Source organism: Camelus ferus, chromosome 11 (assembly GCF_009834535.1).
Source record: "Camelus ferus isolate YT-003-E chromosome 11, BCGSAC_Cfer_1.0, whole genome shotgun sequence".
Classification (NCBI taxonomy): Eukaryota; Metazoa; Chordata; class Mammalia; order Artiodactyla; family Camelidae; genus Camelus; species Camelus ferus.
In genome coordinates, this window is record NC_045706.1 from 72,895,449 (window position 1) to 72,906,589 (window position 11,141).

The 11,141-nt window shown below is 50.5% G+C and overlaps 1 pseudogene; it reads left to right on the forward strand.

Annotated features, from left to right (window-relative positions):
• The first annotated feature begins 210 nt into the window (after nucleotides 1-210).
• Nucleotides 211-330, forward strand: LOC116667430 (annotated as a pseudogene).
• Nucleotides 331-11,141: the final 10,811 nt, after the last annotated feature.

Consider the following 11,141-nt stretch of genomic DNA (forward strand, 5'->3'; position numbering starts at 1 on the left):
AGTGAGGACCCCCCCGCCACTGTCACCACGATTAAACCAGTAGCCCTGGGGTTGCCTGACACCCCACCGCAGAGGCAGGAAAACCTGGAGATCTGATCAAATCTAAGCGTGAGGGGTCCGGCAGCCGTCCCCAGTGTTACCCTGGCTGTTGTTCATTCTTTTAAAGTAGCAAGTTTAGCCCAGCGGCTCATCTAAAAAGGGCCCGTGTGTCTGCGTCCACTGACAGACCCTGAACAGCCTGCTGTTCTCTTGGTTTGCACTAGGGCAAGATAGAAAAATCCTTGCACTTTCTGTCTGGGTGGCAGGCCAGACTGAATAGGGGATATATCAGCAAACAAAGAAAAAAAAAACAAAACAAAAAGCAAAAAATACCAAGACCAAAACAACAGCCAAAAAAAAAGCAAAAAATTTTTAAATTTAAAAAAGCAAAAACAAAACAAAGCAAAAATAAAAAATAAAAAGGGCCTGCGTGTCCCGGGGAAGGAAGTGCAGGCCGAGGCGGCTGCGGGGGGTTGGGACGGGCCTGTTTGTCTGAGTCCACAGGCAGATACCCCAGCCTGCCGCCTCCATCTCTACATGGGTCCAGCACCGCCAGCCCAGTTGGAAACGAAAACCCAGAAGAGCGTGTTTCCAGTGACTGGGAATCCCTGAGAGGCCTTACAGGCCTGGGAAAGCAATGATCCTGTGTGGGCCTGGTGGTCGGGAGGGAGGAGGCCAGACCAGCGTTTCCACAGGCCTCTCCCAGCGTCTGGGGGCTCAGGCCTCCCCAAAGCCCAGAGGTTAGGTCACCGAGTTCCTAAATGGATGAAAGATGTTGCTCCAGACTCTCACTTACGCCTGAGGATGGAAACACTGGATTTCTCCTGGGGACTTCTGGTTCCTTCTGTGCTTTTCCTGTCCTGTCCAGCCGTTGTCAGAGGAGGAAGAGGCCTTTCCCAGCAGACTTCTGTCTTCCCGTGGCCCTGCCTCTCCAGACCCCCGTTCTGAGCCTCACAGAGCGTGCCTGTCAGGAGAGGCCCGCAGGGCTGCCTAGGACCGTCCTTGGGACAAGGATGCACCAAATGCCCATCTATCCCTGGAAAGCCCTCAGCCTGGCTCAGCTGGGATGGCCAGTCTCCTGCCTCTGTCCAGAGCCGGCCTGGGCAGTGGCTGCATCAGGAGACGTGCATGAGAGGAGAGGCCTTCCTCTCCCCACAAAGAGCTTTTTATATTCTGGCAGCGAAGGAAAAGCTGAGCGTGGTCATTTCCCCCCCTGCCTCGCCCGCTGACCAGAGCCGGAGCTGGTCAGGAGTCGCAGACGCGAAGGGAGAAAGTTTCACCTGCCCCGCTGCCCAGAGCTGCTCCAAGCCCGGCTGGGCTCCTGGCGCCCTGGCCTGCTGGCAGCCACAGAGCATCTGTCCTGTCCTCCTCCACTGGGTCATCAGGACCCAGGAGGAGACGGCGGGAGAAGGGTGGGGTGTCGTGGCCTGATTCCCGCAGGTATAGGCTGCCATGTGCTGGGCAATGTTTAACAACGGACTCTCAGGGGTGGGGGTGAGCCCTGATTTGTATCATTTGCCAGGGTCTTTGGGGGAGATGCTTCATAGCTGGTTTCCAGCTCCTGATGTGATGTCACTGGATGGGGTCAGGGACAGATGCTCACCACGGGCTCCCAGGAGTCGTCCAAGCCGGGTGAGGGTCCTTGTGCTGGACCCACGAGGGATCCAGCCTGGCCCTGCTCGGAGCACTTGAAACAGACAAGCTCTCAGTGGGTGTGAGGGTGAGGCCGAGGGTTAACTTACTCGCTGTGACCTTAAACGGGTGAAATGAGATTTAGCCGGAAGCAGGAGTTCTAAGTGATGAGATCGACTCTCAGGAAATAAATGGTCTAATTGGTTGTGTTTTTTTCACTCTTTTAAAAATCTTTTTATTTATTTTATTTTTTGATGGAAGGACTGGGGATTGAACCCAGAACCTCGTGCCTGCTAAGCATGTTCTCTACCACTGAGCTACACCCTCCCCCCAGTAAATGGTCTGACTGTGGATGGTGTTGGACCTATTCTACAGCCATCTGAGGCAGAACACAAGCCGCATTCTCCTGCACAATCAGCAGGAAATGCAGGACACTGTGTGATACTCACTGGAAAACAAATGTAAAGAGAAAGCAATTATTTTTCTTTACCGTGAGAAAACATAACTTTAGTGGGTATAACCCAGAATCAATTATTAAACCGCTTTGGGATAAAACAGAACATGTAGTGAATGCAAGGAGGGTCGTTCATTTCATTTAATGATAAATAAAATGGCGTGTGACCAATCTGATGAAAAGACAGTCAGTCAAACTTGAATGCTCTGGCATTTGACGTTGCTGAAACTACAAATCTTATTAAGCAGCTTTTACATTTAAAATATGCAAAATGCAAACAAAATTTAGTAGTGAAGGTGAAATTAAATATTTAATGACATAATTAAGTCTTATTAATGGTATGTTCTTTATTTTGTGGATTAAATATTCACAATGATTATCATCTCTTTCATCTTTATTACTTAAGCAATGTGTTTTTCATAATTATTTGTTGGGTGTTTTCATTAACATTTGATGAATATTAATAGTTGAAATAAAAAACAGTTTTTATTTCAGTTGTAATGGCTTTACGGCGATAATATTATATAACTAAGTGTTTATAATGTGTTCTACTTGTTAATATTTAGATCACTGATTTTTGTTGCCACAGAGTGGAAACGTGGGTCCTTATGGGTGACAAATGACAATCATCATCTTCTTCCATTATTCTTTATTTATTTAATCTACTATTCTTAATGTAGCTTCACTGTGGGAGAAATATGAATGGTAAACTCACAACTAAAACTAATAGGTTGTGCTTGAGGTTTAATCTTGTTCTTTTTAGAAATATCCTAATTTGTTTTCCATTTTTACCTCACTTCCCTCACCGTTTTGGCCCATCAGAGGTTACACAACTCTATGACATTTAAGGCTTAATATCTGGTGGCTTCACAGATATTTCTCTTCTGGGACAAATGACCAGGGTTTTCCATCCTGGACAACGTGAAGTGAATGCATATGGTTCTTCTAATTTTCCATTCAGACAGCGATCGTGGAGAACAAACAGGAACAGGTCCAATCAACATGCTGGCATGAAATGCATATGGCGGCCATACCTCCCTGCACAAAGTGTGGTGGCCACATTGCCCTCGGCAGCACAGAAAGCTGGCCACCTCCGAGGCAGCCCAGGAGCTGCGCCTTCACCACCTGAGGCTTCTTCCCAAACCTTCAGTGCATTTTCCCTGAGGATGACCGGCAGGAAGATAACGGGGATGCAGTCTGGTCTCCCTGCAGTCACATTTCAAACAGTTCTGATCCAGATCCCTGCTCAGCCTTCTGTGTCGGGTGAGAGCAGGCATCCGAGTGCAGATGGAGTCCTGCTAATCAGAACAGGATGCCCTTTGGCTTCCCTCGGAAAGCTTTTTCCTCTTGGGCAGAAGGCATCTGCATTTTTAAAGCCATAGCCTGTTTGAAAAAGCCCTGCACCATGAAAATGTACGGGAGTGAGGACACTTCCTAGCCGTTAACAACCGATAGGAAATTTATCACTTAAGTCTATAAGAGCCCTCGTGCGTTTTAGTGGCAACTACGATTTATTGAGAACCTACCTTCTGGAGCGCTGTTTCTGACTCTCATTCATGAAAGCCCCATTTTAGGGACAAACGGAAGCTGAGTGTGCAGGTTGGACACTCTAAGGTATCACCAGTGGTGATGGGCACAGCTGGGATTCAAAGCCAGGTCTTTTAGGCTCAAAATCCTGGGGTCTTCTCATCAGTTATTCCTCTACATGGCTACAGAGGACACAAGCCCCAGATGAATCTCTTTGTTAAGAAAAGCTGAAAACACACACAGGCACAGGCGGAAGGACTCGGCCCCCCTTGCCCATGAAGCCGATGCCTGACCCTCTGTGCAGAAGATGGGCTGAGTGTGGCCCCGCCCCGCGTGGCCCTGGAAGGGAAATCCGATGCTCTGTTCATAGACTTCTCTCCTGGAGCGCTTTTCTCTCCGGCCAGGCTGTCCTCACGTGCCATGAGAAGGGGCCAGCCTTAAATGTCTGTGGGTTCCCCAGCCCTCTACAAGCAGCTGTCCTTGGATAGCTAAGGCTCCAGTTTTTATAATAGGTGCTTAGCCATTCACTCTGACAGCTGAGCAGTTCTGTTAGCTCCAGTAGTGACATCCGTGCTCTTGTCACTCGGGGCCTGGCTGTATGTGGGTGACATTGCCAAAAGCCACCTGGGGCTGTGAGATGGGGGCTCAGCCCATACCACGCCCTGGGAGCGCCTCCTGGCCCCGGGGACAGTGCCAAGGACACGTTTCCAAACGCTGCCTAGCCTCGGTTTCCCGCTTCTTGCCTTGAGCACATCCATCATGGAACAAGCACGTGTGGGCTCCACCAGGACAAGTATGGGGCCCCTGCACCCTGGGGTGGGCCAGCCTGATCGGCCAGGACCGCACGCGGCGATGTCAGGCCTGCCCTCGCTCTCCTCTGTGCTGTCTCCTTGCTGAGCCCGCGCTGTGACCATTGTTTATTACCTAGCGAGCCCCAGCACCATATTTGGCGCTGCAACGCAAGATTGATGGATTCCTCCTGTCACCAGCCTCACTCGGGTGGCAGCTCTCCAGGCCTCCTCCGCACCCCTCCCCGCCTCCCTCCACCTTCCAACAACCCCAGAGGCTCTGAACAGGCCTCCCCACTGCTGCAGCGGACCCTTTTGAAGAAGCCGTTTCCGGGAGAGGAGGGAGCTGATGACAGATGCCCCGTTGGCTTCCATGATCAGGAAGGGGCTGGGCCCCAGTAAATCATTTCTGCCACGGAAGCTGCTGACAGCAGTGGAGACTTTCTGGAACCATCTCCCTCCCCACCTGCCCTTAGCTCCCTCACATTCGGAGGAGACTGGCTTTCAGACAGAGAGTCCTCTGATTCACGACATTCGGCGGGTGGGGACCAGCCGAGATGCCAGGGTCAGTTACACCGCCTGATGGAAAAAAAGCCCAGTTTGGAGTGTGGGTTGGGGGTGACACAGAGCTGGAAACCACTTTCACTGTCCTAAAGTTTGACTAGATTTTGCGTGGGTCCTATAGAATCGTGGTGGCGTCGAATAGGGAAGGATACTTTGGAAAGTTGAAAGACAGTGAGGCAGAGGGACAGTGCCCTGGTCATGAGACCAGGATGTCCCATCCTTGCTCTGTCCTGAGGATCAATGTGACCTTAGGCATGGTGCCCTGAAGCTTACTAAAACCCATCATTTGAAGGCCGAGCTCACTGTAACCAAACCAGTGAATGTCAGTTTTATTAACTAACTGAAGACAGAGAGAGGTTTCAGGAGCTCAGCCTGGAGGTGGGGAGCCTGAAGTTGCAGGTGAAGGGGTAAAAATACACTGACCGCAGCGTGCCAGGCATGCGCTGTCCTGTCCCTCTCCGCACCCAGAAGTTCATGATTCCGTGGAGTGATGTGATGGTTCTTCCAACACCAACCAAGCAGTTCTTCAATTCTGACACCAGCTGGGTGTCCTCCAGTTCGATCCAGCTCTGACACTAACTGCCCGGAGTTAGTGCAGACTCACTGGTTAAGGGCTCAGTCCCAGCGAACTGCCCCCACTTCAGACACCAGCTGCCAGCGGGGTCCCTGGGCCACCTCTGCTTCTGTCCAGCTGACTACAAAATTCAGTGGTTCCTGCAACCTGCCCTCAGGTTCAAAAAAATCCTACAAGGATTCACAGAACTCAAGAAAGGGCGATACTTGTGGTTACCGTGTATTACAAAGGCTAGAAATGAACGATCAGATGAAGAAGCACAGAGAACAGGGTCCGAAGGGCCGCCAGCACGGGAGCCTGTCTCACTGGGTTGGGGTGCACCATCCTCCTGGGAAATGAGAGTGGTCCCCAGCTGGAAGTTCTTCCACCCTGTGTGGTTCAGGGGTTTTAAATGAAGGTTTCTTTAAGGAGACACGATTGATTAAATCATTGGCCCTGGAGGTGAGGTGGGGTGGGGTGGGGCTGAAAGTGTCAACCCTCTAACCAAGGGTTTGGTTCCCCTGGGAACCCCCAGGAGCCATCTCACTAGCATAGACTCAGGTGTGGTCAAAGTGTTATGAATCACACTCCTACCACTCAGGAAATTCCAAGGGTTTTAAAAACACTGTGCCGGAAACTGGGGACAGAGACTCAATATATATATGTATTTTTTTATTATACCCCAGGTAGGCGGAAATGTAAATACCTGTGGTGGGTGCTACAGAGGGCTGAGGAAAGGTGGCACTGAGCACCTCTGTCTGCTGACGGGCAGGCCACAAAAAGGAAGTGATCCGTGAAGGAACTGTGTGCTGAGGTTCACCATGGCCAGAGCGGGCTGTGCACTTGAATCCCAACATCTGTAGGACCTTGGACAGGTGACCTGTCCCTCCGAGCCTCCATCACTCCATCTGTAAGTGCGGCTGATAACTGTACCACTTCAGGGTTATTATGGGATATAAGGAGACCCTGTAAGTATGGAAATTCCTTAAAAAACTAAAAGTAAAGTTACTATATGATCCAGCAATCCCACTCCAAGGCATATATCTGAAAAAGACACAAACTCTAATTTGAAAAGATACATGCACCCCAGTGTTCATAGCAGCATTATTTACAATAGCCAAGACATGGAAGCAATCTAAATGTTCATCCACAGATGACTGGATAAAAAAGATGTGATATATTTATACAATGGAATACTACTCAGCCATAAAAAAGAATGAAATAATGCCATTTGCAGCAACATGGATGGACCCAGAGATTATCATACTAAGTGAAGTAAGTGGGAGAAAGACAAATATCACATGACATCATTTACATGTGGAACAAAAAAAAAAAGATACAAAGGAGCTTATTTATAAACCAGAAACAGACTCAAAGGGTTACCAAAGGGAAAAGCAGGGGGACGGATAAATTGGGAGTTTGGGATTTGCAGATACAAACTACTATACACAAAACAGATAAACAACAAAGTCCTGCTGCCTAGCACAGGAAAATACATTCAATACCTTATAATAACCAATAATGAAAAAGAATATATATGTATAACTGAATTACTGTGCTGTACATCAGAAACTAACACACCATAAATCAACTGTACTTCAATTTAAAAAAAGAAAAAGAAAAAGAGACTCTAAGCACAGCACTCACACCACGCCTTGCACATATTAGGCACTCCATACATTTAAGCTGTTAACACTGGGATGATGATGATGATGATGAAGGAAAATTTCAGGGCAAGAGTGAGAAACTGTGTGTGGCTGAAGCCCTTTTTAGAGAGGCGACCCCGTTACCTTGTGATCCACGAGCCATCTGCGTACTTGGGTGACCACACGAAGACCACCGGACAACTGGCTCCCAGGCCGTCGCTCGGTGGTCCGTGGGGGGACTGTTCCTTTTCTGTCGCGGGCACCGCAGGGCTCCACTCCTCTAACAGCTTCCTTGAGGCTTAGACATGTTGCCTAGTTTGGTTCCTGCAGGATCCAAATTTGAGGATGCCCCTAATTAGAAAGAGCTAATGTTTGAAACAACAGCCATAAAATAAACCCCCAATTTTTGTTTTCAACAAAGCAAAAACCCTTTGCCTTTAATCACAACAGGAGAGAGAGGGCCAGGTTTTCATGAGGCGGCCTTCCAGCTTCAGTAAGCTATGCCTCAAATAGGGCTGCGATAGGCCAGTGCTCGGGGCGCCCCAGACACTGTGAAGGGGGGCGGTGGGGAGGCGCTGGGACCTGCCGGCCAGGAGACTCCCCGATCTAGGAGGGCCCTGGGGTGGCCTTGGGAGTGTGGGCAGCTGAGACCTCTGGGCTGAGCCAAGGGTGAGCCCCGCGTGGAGGAGGCACCGGCCCTTGCTGAGCTGCACCTGCTGCTCCCCGGACCCCACAGGGAGGCAGGAGTGGACAGCAGTGCAGATTTCAGGACTGCCCTTCCTTTGCACACACACCACCCCCAGGTGGCATCCTCCCCGCCCTGCAGAGAAACGCCCAGAGCCCTGCTTTGGGCCTGGAGCCAGGGGGCGGTGGGCATCACCCCCATCTTTACAGCATTGTGGGCGCTGCTCTGGGAGCCCAGGGCCGTGAGGGGAGGTGGGGGGGCACGGGAGCTCTGTCGGTCCTGGGGCTCGGCTCCCTGGACTTCTGTGGTCAACACCCCTGATGCGGGGCCAGGACTGGGATAAATGCAGCCACGGTCCAGCTCGCTGCTGCCTTTTGCTCTGGGCCTGACACAAGCCAGTGCAGCCCCTGGAGTTTTAGCTCATTTCCTGATGTGGCCTCTCTGTTAGAGGAGGACCCCTCAGGACATGCAGGCAGCTGGGGCCCTGCAGCCTGCCTGGAGCCTCGCAGGAGGGTCCCAACCAGAGGAAATGAGACCCTCTCACGGTGTCTATGGAGACAGCATCACTGCTCTCCTCCTGGAGCCTCTGGAGGCCCGGGCACACCCTTAGGGGCCTCCAGGCGCTGTGCTGGGTGTTAAGGAGACCCAGGATCCGCACCCAGACCCCGAACAGGAGACTGAGCCGGGGGCATTAGTTCTCAGGCCTCGGCTTGGGGCCTGCAGAGCAGCTGGTGAGCTTTGCAGAGTCCCGCCCCACTCCATCCACCCCTCTGCCCCGAGGTTCAGATCCACTGTGAGAACCTCCCCAGGGGCTCACACGGGGGTGGCTGGGGCTCACCTTTTGGGAAACACTGTCTAAAAGGAGCTCAGAGGAGGAATGGTCACCCCAGCCTGGGGGTCCAGGGCCGTGGGAAGGGAAGCTGGAGGGGTTTCTCGGCACGGATACCTGAGCCAAGTGAATCATAAAGGGCAAGGAAGAGTGGGCATCCTAGAAGCGGAGAACAGGCAGGATGTTCCGGGCCGAGGCCGCAGGAGCAGGGACTCCGAGGGACACATGTGCCACAGAGCAGGGCCGGCTTCCTGGGCGTGTGATCCGAGCGGTCACACAAGTGGTCTGAGGTTGGATGTTCTGCGATCGACATTTTAAAATCCTGACTTTTATCTTCGAATTTGTGTTTTGAAGGAGTAGCCTGCCCTTTCCCTCTGCACTGGGCCCTGCCCTGCGGGTGCCGGGGGACGGCAGGAGGCTTGGGTTGTGGCGGGAGGGACGGAGGTGGCTAAAGTGCCAGGTCAAGGAGCTTGGGTGTTGCCCCAGCAGGAGAGGACAGTGAGGGGGAACGACGTCCTTAGGTGCACCGCCGAGGGCGGCTGTGGGAGCTGGGCCCCGCTGAGGCTGCACTGCATCCAGGGGCCGCCAGTAGGCCACGAGGACCAGGCCAGGACAGCAGTGGCAGCTGGAGAAGGAAGACACGTGCAGTGAGGGTTTGGATTGGAGGGGGGAGGGGGAGGGGACTCCCGGGCTCCCGGCCTGAGCACCTGCGTGGCTCGGGTGCCAGTAGCTGAGAGGGCTGTGTTGCTGTCTTCTGCTCCTCGGGGTGTTTACTCTAAGAACGTGTCGGCATTGTTTGCACTGGTCAGTGAGGGCTGTCTTCCGACGTAAAAACGACTCTTTACCTTTAAGAGAAAAACGATGGGGAAAATGTAATCTGGTCCCACATTTGTCCACCTGTACGTGGCTAGAGTCAGATCCAATTTGTTGTGTGTGGTGCGGGGGGCAGTTGTGCATTGAGGAGGGGCTGAGAGAGGCACCCCTACCGTTGTTTGCTGGATGGAAAGCTGTAGTGACAGACCTATGGCTGCCTTTTTCTATTCTCTATCCTGAATCTCAAGTGTATTTTTTTCTTTTGCTAGAAACCCAGCACTGACCTTGAAAATACCACTCATGTTGGTAAACACAGTCTGGTTATCTCACCAGACGTGAAGGTCTGTGCTTTAGATGTGAGCTCAAGACACCCCTGCTCCAAAAACAGCCACCTATGAGTCTCGGCCCAGATGGGCAAGCGACCAGTGGGTCTGAGGCTGGGGGAGCAGAAAGAGTCTAAAGTTAATGCAGTTAATGGGGCCCCTCTGGTCTGGAATCAGGCTGAGAAATACTGCGAGGCCAGAATCGCCCAGAGGATCTGGGGGCTTCCCTCGGATTCAGCCAGCTGTGCTGGAAAGCCGTCTTCCCTCTGGCTTCCTGGGACTTGAGCTTTGAATAACATGATATTACAAATTAAAATCACCCTGAACTATGAATGAACAATTTTAAAAGAAAAGAAATGAGATTTTATTCAAATTAGACACCAGGAAACTGAGAATCCCAAGTTTCCTCTGAACCCGTTTATTTACTGCAAGACAAACTCGATTCAGGGAAGGGGAAAAGGCCACATCAACCAGCTCTCACGGGGCGCGTTAAGGAAACATCACTTTTAATAAATAATAATTATGCAATAGCATGTTTTCTGTTTCTAAGAGTAGCACATGCACATTGGACATAGCTTGAAAATACAGTAAAGTACAGATGGAAAATAAAATCATCCATGAAGTGCCACCCAGAGATGACAGTCCCCGATCTGATGCACTTCCTCCCAGTCTGGCTCCTACGCACACGTGTGTAAGTTCTCTTCTAAGTCTTTCCCAGTCATTTTAACGGACAGGATCACAGGTGAAACTGTAATGCTATTTGGAAGCCAGATTCTTTCAGTAGTCATTTTTCTGAACTGTTTATATCACAACATTTTATACATATGTATATTCATTTTCATATTCCTTTTCATTAAAGGTTATTATAGGATATTGAATGTAGTCCCCTGTGCTATACAGAAGAAACTTGATTTTTTCAGCCGTGTTTTAAAAGCAATTATTTTTCTAATTAAAGAAGTAAAGTGTACTCAGTAAAGAAAATGTGTAAAACACGGGAAAGCGCAAGTAAGACAACGAAAATCACTTGGATTCCAACCAAAGAAAACTGCGATTAATGTCTTGCTCTCTACTTCCCAGTATTTTCTGCCTGTGTCTACGGACTTTTCTTATTTATTGAAACATATCAAACAGTGCATCCTGTTTTACTATTCACATTTTTCACTTAGTTTCGCGGAGTGAATGGTTCCCATCAGAGCAAATGTTCTTCAGTGGCGGTCTGGATGGTAGGCCTCTTTACTGATTTATCATAATCTACCTTCCCAGTCTCCTGTTGTGGGACTTGTATGTT